Below are 8,894 nucleotides of genomic sequence, written 5' to 3'. Positions count from 1 at the left end.
TTTATGGACCGAAATCGCCAAATTAATGAAATATGAGAAAATTTTGATGGCTCTAAACCGTTGAATGGGGAACATAACAAATTTCAATAGCCATAGGTCCACGAAATTTGATTTCTAAAATTTGTGGGCTTTGGCCCATCGACTTTTTTGTCAAAAATTTCAGTTTTCATGTAGCGCCAAACATATAGAGTCGAAGACGAAGCAGATGAGGACCATTAATCCACTAGACAACCAAGAAACGACGATCAACATTTTTTTAAAGCAAAGGAGAGTGACATAATGAAACCCATGCTACTAGACAACAACACAACAAAGACACGCATGATTGATCCATCGATCAACATTATTTAAAGCAAATTAAGGAGAGGGACATGCATGATAAACCCACTAGATAAGACAACAACACAGGGAAGACATGATTGATCAATCAGCATTATTTAATTCTAAAGGATCGATGTCCCACAACACAACCCAACGCACCTTGAAGACACGATTGATCGATCAGCATTATTTAATTCTAAAGGGTCGATGCCCCGCAACACGACCCAACGCACCTCGATTTAACCAAAGGAATATAAGTTTGGCAATAACACCCGTCTTTGCAAGGGAAAATAATGCATGAATCACCACAATCGTTACCACGAAGGCCCTCATTTCGGAGTCCAGCTTCCAGCATCATCATTGTGAGGGAAGTCCTCCTGGCGTTAGTAACTCCATTTTCATTGGCATCAGCATCAGCAATATCAGCAGAGGAAAGTTCATTATCATTCGAGCGGGCAAAGGCGGATGGAGCAAAGGTTGCCACAAGCACAAGCACCATTGCCACCACCACGACCAAACTGACTTTCTTAGTACTCTCCATCTCTCTCTCTCTGTGTCTGTCTCGCTCCCTCTTATCCTATTCCTTTTTATAGCCATATAATATATGAATGATAAATGGAGCATGAATGCGTGGGGTTACAGAGTTACACTAGTCGGTGGATATGGATAACGTCAATAATTGAAGGTAATGAGGACACATGTCGGGGACCAGGCAGGGGCGGATTTAGAGTGGGAGCATTTGCCCCCGCAAGAATTTTCAAATTCTATGGATTAATGTGCTATTACAACTAATTTTAGCAGGGGATAAAGAAATTTACCACTATTGCTCCCACATTTTTTTTTTCCACTCTTAATTGCCCTCACAACTACTTTTTTCACTCTTAATTGTCGCCACAATTTTTTTTCTACTTTTTGCCCCCACATGAGCAAAATCCTAGCTCCGCCCCTGTGACCAGGTATAGGGGTGACACTAGTTGTGAACAAGTGAAGGTGACGGGGACGGGAAGATCAGATCCTTTGTAGTATTTTTATTTATTTTTTTCATGTAGTAGATGAGAGTTGGTTCGGATGGCATACGGTCCAAGCTTCATTATTTTTGGAGATTTCGATTTAGACACCTTATAATTAATGGCCTTAAAGATTAAACGCCGCTCCACATTCTAATTTTGTGCGCAAATATATATTTATTGTGCCAATACTGTTTTTTGTTACTAGTATATCGATTTAGTTAGGTATGCTTGATTGGACAAAAAATTATGGGGAAATTAAAAATTCTTGGAAAATAACAAATTTTTCAGTGTTTGGCACATCAAAAACTCTAAATTTGCGCAAAAAAGATTTGCCAACACCCTGATTTTCCTTTATTAACAACAAATCATTTTCTTATCTCCTCCTCCTTGAAAAATGATTTGCTAGCACATGGCAAATCAAAGAAAATCAATATTTGTTTTATAAATAAAGTTAGACAAAATAAAAAAGCACAAAAAAAAAAATTGAAATCAAACAAAATCATAATTTTATTTATAAAATAATGATTTAAATTGTTAAAAATTAATTATATTTATCAAAAAAATTTAAAATTATCTAAATCAATCCGTTTTTGTTTCCGTAAATTTCTGATTGAATATTTTAATTTTAAATTATATGAATTTTTTTTTTATAAATAAATTTAGAGAGCTGCCATTGGCACCCCAAATTTATTGATTGCATACCAAATTAAAAAAATAAGTAAAAGTTGGGGTGCAAAGGAAACCATCTCATTATTTCCTAGATTTTATATGTTTTTTTGGTTTAGGATTTTATATGTGCCAAATCATAATTGTAAACAACTACTAAAATTGTTTGAACAAGTGTTATAATGTTGAGATAATAATTTGAGCCAAAGCTATGTACTATTTGAAGAATGTGTTTTAATCTTTAGTTGGGGTGGGGTAAATAATTTAAGAAATTGGGGTGAAATAATTAAAACATACGGTGCCAATAGTAACTTTCTAAAAAAAAATTGGGGTGTCAATAGTAGTTACTAATAATTTAAGAAATTGGGGTGTAATAATTCAAATCTTTCCCAAAAATATGGTTTCATTATTATTTTGTATAATTATCACAAAAGTTAAATTAAAATAACGATTTTTTTAATTTCTTTTTTAGGTTAGGGCTTTAACTTTTAGCCTAAAAGGCCCAGCCCAAATCGAACCCAGCCTAGCCCGGTCCATTGATAGCCGTAGGAAAAAATTTGTGGCCTCCGTGTTTGCATCAAATTAGAAGACTACATCGTTTTACACTAAGGGCATGTTTGATTGCTGAGAAATTATTAATTGGCAAATCATTTACAAGGCAAATGATTTGTCATGCAAATCCTTTTCTACTGTTTGGATACAACATGGAAAATTATTTTTGTTTTTTGACCATGTAAATACCAAGCCAGGCTTAAGAAATAAAACCTGAGTCCATGCTCGGTCCACCTAGGTCATTTGTGAATCGGGCCAGGCCAAGCCCAATTTCAACTTTTTTTTTGTCGTACCGAAAACAAACTAAATAACAATAAATTGATAAAAATAATATTTTATTATTAGATTTTTCAAACATATTTTCATCTCTCATTTCAAATTTACAATCTCTTAATTCTCAAAGAAACTACAAAGTTAAGAGGGTTATTATTAATTTATAAGAAAACTATTATATATAGTAATTTAATATAGTATTGTGGGCCGGGCCTTCATGTAAAATCCCAAAATCATCCTTATAATTAAATAGGCTTAAACTTGCTCGATAGTTAAATGGACTTAATAACTGAACCCAAATCTGGTCCATAATGAACCGGATTGATCCAAAATCTGGTCCATTAGCAACCCTAGTTTATCCTCTGTTTCTCATTAGTTCTTTGCAAAGAGTCCAACGAACAGTCGTGGTCTTGGCAATCGAACCAACCCTTATATTGTAGATGATGAAAACTAAGGGAATGAAGCCTAGGTCACTCCCATATCGGTTCTATAAAGGTCACTTGAAACACACTTGCACTGATTGGTCTGTTAGTTGAGGCTAAGAAGCCCATATAGCTATGGGGTTTGATGCCCTCAGAGTCAGGCTACCGCGGGCCTGAATTTGAATTGTATGACTGATAAGGGCCTATTGAATAAGTGTCAAAGGCCAAACTTGGGCCTAGCCCATTGACACCCAATGTTGTATATCTACTCTTTTTTTGGTTTAATTAAGACAGCCTCTATTGGCACGCCGAATTTTACTCATAACACCAATCCTTGTCAATTTTACTTGGTCTGATATTAAAAATTGTGTGTTATAAGTAAAATTTGGTGTGTCAATAGAACTTTCTATTCATGAAAATTTCCGCATTATATTATATTTTATTTTTTTAGACTGAATCATATGTTAAGGTCTTGATAGTACGTAAAATGTCCCAAGTAAGATTTGATTTTGATTCCTCAAAATGTTTTGTTTTTTGTTTGTTATCCGAGTTTTTGCCTGAAATCTAGAGGGCTGTGTGGTGTTGGATTGCCAATGTGGTAATCCATGTGGGCCCAATGATCCTTATGAAGATTATAACTCTTACTGAGTTAGTCTAGCTAACTATTTTTGTCTTTTTTTAACTAGAACTATTCTCTCTCTCTCTCTCTCTCTCTCTCTCTCTCTCTCTCTCTCTCTCTCTAAACACTTCTTACAGTGCTTAAATAGTGTTGCATGCATAAAAGAGGCAAATAAATTTATATAATAAAACACTGAGGCAGAATCAGAACGGTGATGCGACCCAATAGCATAGGAATGGTGTCTACATGGCGTGTTTGGGTAGGTGTTTAAGACACATTGGCTCCTAACCAAGCCATTTTTCAAGATGGCATGCAGTCCAATGGGTTTGTTTTTCCAATAAACACTTTCCATGTAGACATTGTATTTTACTATAGGAATGGGACACCGTTCTGGATCCCAACTCTATGGGGTTCCACTCTATTTTCACAAGAATTATATCATGTATGGAAAGTATCTCGAGGTATATTTTTATCATTTTATACTTTTTCTTTTCTTTTCCTTCCACCCCTAATTTTATTGTCTTCCCTCTTTTACCTCTTTTCAAGAATGTAGGGGTGTCAACGGATAGGTATCCGATCGGATAGTGGTGTATCCGAATCCGAATCCGAAATTTTTTAGTGATATCCGAATTCGAATTCGAATCCGATCGGATATCACTAACTAATATCCGAATTCGTATCCGAATAAATTATCGGATATCCGATTCGAAAACTATCCGAAACTTTTTTTACCATTCGAAAATTATTCGAAAAATATCCCGATGGTTGAGGTCGTAAGGAAGAGGTGAGGCGATGAGGGGCTTCGCCGCTGCCTGAGATCGTGACTGCGAGGGGTTGAGGTTGTGACTTCGCCGTTGCCGCGATGAAGAGGAAGATGAGCCGTTGCCTGAGATCGTTGAAAACGACGACAGATCTGTAGATCTGTGCTTTGCCGCTGCCTGAGATCGTGAAGGCGAGGGTTTGAGGTCTTGAGGCCATGCCGCGATGAAGAGGAAGATGAGCCGCTGCCTGAATCGTTGAAGACGACGACAGTTCGTTGAAGACGACGACGGATCTGTAGATCTGAGCTTCGCCGCTGCCTGAGTTCGTGACTGCGAGGGTTGAGGTCGTGAGGCGACGCCGCGATGAAGAGGAAGAGTTCAGCCGCTGCCTGAGATGGTTGAAGACGACGACGGATGATTGAAGACGACTGGTTCTTCGTTTTAGCCATTAAAATGGTTGAGAGACAGAAGATAAGTTTAAAAAATAAAGTTTTGTTATATAACACGAATACACAATAACATATATAACATAAATAAAAGTTTTGTTATAAAACATAAATACATAATACATATACTATATCGGAGCGGATATTATCGAATCGGATATCGCGATATCCGAATTCGTATCCGAAACTCATTCGAATTTTAAAATGATATCCGAATCCGAATCCGATATCCGAAAATTTCGGATAATATCCGATTTTTCGAATTCGAATTCGAATTCGAATTCGGATTTCGGCTATCCATTGACACCCCTACAAGAATGTCCTTCAAATTTACAGTCTTTTGTTCTCTTACCAACTTTATTGTTTTCTATTTTTCATCTCTTTACTCTTAAATCCTAAAGAGGATACCCTTCAATAAAACCCACCAAATCTTTTATTTTAGTAATATATAAGAAAGAAAAAAATTTTAAAAATGTGACAATTTTTTTTTGTTTTGGGTGTGGGTGGGTGGGTTGTGGGGGGGGGGGGGGGGGGCGAAATTATTCAGGCAAAGAGTCAGCTCAATTTAATTTGAATATATTTTTTTTTTATTTTTTTTTTTGTTCAAAATCAAAATAGCTTTGGAGATTATAGAAATTATGTTTTTGAATTTTTTTTGAAATTTGCGTCAATTTCTTCTTCATTTTTCCCTTGTCATGGGTATCTCCACCCTTCGTGTGAGACTAAATATCCCACGGTCACACCCACCCATCAATTTCAATATCCCTACCATTCCTATAACATTCTTGATATTTGAAGATTGAAGAAGGTAGAATCTCGAGGTTGAAGGGTGGGGCATGATTATTCTACAAATTATTTATTAATTCGTTTATTCTGATTTAATCGACTGATCTCCTATTTAAAGAATTTTGTGATTGTGATCATGAATATAGAGTGATAGACCATGACTGTGAAGTGCTTTAAATTTGGATTTTTTTTTTTCCTTTATTGGGATCACGAAAAAAGCAAGCCAAATTGTAGAACGTAAACCGGACTCTTGTCCTCCTCTTTTGCTTTGCGTTCAAACTGCCGACAACGGTTTAAAGAAGCGTTAACAACTATTGCTGACTGTCGGCCTCCAACACTTCAACGCCCAACCAAGACATCTTTAAAGTCATATAACCCTTATTTCAAGATTTTTCAGAAAAACTGTAAATGGACCACACAATATGATCATAGATAGATTTTTTTTAAAAAAAGCAATTTTAAGAATGAATAGCTCCTAGTGAACAAATGATATTCTTAATATGGCACTACAAGATTCTCCAATTCAATTTCTAACTCTCCAAAAGAATTTAGAATCCGAGAGCCAACTTCAAGAATCAATTATGTAGTAAATCTCACTTTCTATTTTTTTGTTGTATTTTTTGTTAAGCAAGTGAAGGATTAGTGGTTAATGGGAGTGAAGATTTGTTCACCAGGATTTGAACCTAGGTCATGGGATTAATTCTCAAATATCATAAAATCATAAAAAAATGAATTGAATTAGCATATGATCCCTGAAATCTCGTGATTCATAAAAGTAATTAATCATATAAATCTTGGGAACTTTATAAATAAAGAGAGCTAGAGAGATCAAATAAAGCTAGATGTAGGTTTATTCGAAATATATATATAGATATTTCTTTTCGAAATCCGCTTGGTCCCGCTCCAATAAATATTTAGAAATCAAGTTAGATTAAAATTTTGGCAAAATCTAGATTTTGATCAACCAAATTTGATACGTATCTTCTAGATGGCATGTCCTACTTTTAGGTTTTTTTAGGGTTTCTTGAGTGCAGGAGTGGATTTACAATGGTGGCATTGGCCCCACAAGAATTTTCAAAGCCTATGGAATAATAAGTCAATGCAACAGATTTTAGTGGTGGATAAAAAAAAATTGGCACTATTGCCCCTACCAAAAAAACAAAAATTTCCACTCTTAGTTGTCCTCAGAAAAAATTTTCTACTCTTGGTTGCCCCCCTTCATTAGCAAAATCTTGGCTCCGCCCTGCATGAGTGTGTCACTTGGTAATTTGACCATATGATATATCTTATTTACATTACGCAATTTGACAATATGTCTCGAATTTCATTCTTTTGCCACTCACTTTACTTGTCAAACATGGTAAATGATTGTTATATAAGTTGACCACTTCGAATGCAATAGAAAAATTGTACCTATCAGTTTGTTGCATCCTCGTCATGAAAGGCAACCATTAACTATATGAGTCTTGTGTCTTGTCTCTAGGACTTGGATTGTGTATGCTTCGAGGCATTAGTGTGAGTGTGAAGATTACACCACCCAATTCCATCAACTATTCTTAGATTTGTGTCACTTATTACAATTCTAATATTTCAAATGTACAACATGGCCATGGTGCTTGTAATGTACACTAGGCCAAAGTATAATGGGGTAAGAGCAAATCAAATGGTAATATTATATCAGTTTCTCTAAATTTCATATTTTGAAATAATAAAGTGAACAAATATTATATTTGGCACAGTCCTTTCCAATGTTTTACCTCAAAAAGTGTCATTGATATCTTTGGATGGCAATTTGATAAAACAAAACAAAACAAAAATCCCAAAAGACATTTTTGCAAATGTTGAGATATTCAAAATTTATGCCAAATATATTAATGATTTTATCGTACTTCATTTTTTAGAGAGAATTTGGCACATGCTTTGAAGAAGAATTTGGAAACTTGTGCAAAATTTTTAAGTTATCACCCCTTTTTGAGACATTATTGGAGATGCTATAAGGGGATGGTTTGGGGAAGATGGGGGGCAACATGGGAGCATACCAATTGCAATTCTCTAATTTCACTTTTACCTTGAAATCGATCGTAATGTTATCACACTCCAACTCACTATAACAAATGACATGATCATTAAAAGATCTAAAGTGCTTAAAAACATCGTATAAATAGGTAAACCAAGGCCTGATGCAACATATAATGGTACCAAAATCTTTGAAACATAAAAATCTTGATTTGAAACAAGTGCCAATTAGCTTAATTGGTGAAGTCTTTGGGTGATGATGTCGGATAGTTGGATTCAAATCTTGCCAACATTGAGTTACTAAACTCTTTAAAAAAGTCTTATTGATTTTTTTTTCTTTCTAAAATCTTGAATTAAAAGATAAAATAATGATATTATTTTTTATTACCTTCACTATTGGAGTAAATTCTACAAGAATCCTCTTATTAAGAAAATAAATATATGATATAGCTCAAGATATTGAAAGTCAATTTCCCTCACATGGCATGTTTTTAAGTGGGGCCCTTTGAATTAGAACATCAAAGTAGACCGCAATGTTAATGATTTAAAAATTACAAGTACCCCCCAAGATTATTTTAATCTCTAATGATCCTCACCGATTTGTCGTGTATCATTAGCCCGTAACTTGTGCCTTAATAATCTAAAGAAACACATTTTCTTTATTAAGTTTGTCAGGAAAGCTTCCTAATCGCACCACCACGTGGCATCCAATAACATGATCGGATGCAACATATGGATGTAGATCACGAAATAAATTTGTTTTTTTTTAATCATGAAATCTAGGATGCTGTGGAATTGGGTTGGCGATGTGGTAATCCAAGTGGGCCCAAGGATCCTTAATAAGATTTGAAATTTTACTATCTTAGTCATGGTAGCCTGATTTCTTTTAAAAGTGTAATTAGGTGCAAACGCAGACAGCAAAGTGGAGCTGTCACTCTAAACTTCAATATTTTCGTAAATAAAATAAAAACAAGGGGTTTCCTTGTCATCCAAATCATCCTCTATATAAACCCCCTTATATT

The 8,894-nt window shown here is 35.0% G+C and overlaps 1 long non-coding RNA gene across 1 annotated transcript; it reads right to left on the bottom strand.

Annotated features, from left to right (window-relative positions):
* Positions 1–206: 206 nt before the first annotated feature.
* On the bottom strand, positions 207–1,277 carry LOC147389476 (uncharacterized). Its single transcript, XR_015170895.1, has 2 exons — positions 555–1,277; positions 207–480 (listed from the first exon to the last, which is right to left on the bottom strand). It is a non-coding gene; the product is annotated as an uncharacterized LOC147389476 (long non-coding RNA).
* Positions 1,278–8,894: the final 7,617 nt, after the last annotated feature.

The sequence above is a fragment of the Akebia trifoliata genome, chromosome 12 (genome assembly GCF_017979445.1).
Source record: "Akebia trifoliata isolate Shusen 1 chromosome 12, ASM1797944v1, whole genome shotgun sequence".
In the NCBI taxonomy this organism is placed as follows: Eukaryota; Viridiplantae; Streptophyta; class Magnoliopsida; order Ranunculales; family Lardizabalaceae; genus Akebia; species Akebia trifoliata.
The sequence above is the reverse complement of the archived record's forward strand: the minus strand, read 5'-3'. Positions and strand labels throughout refer to the sequence as shown.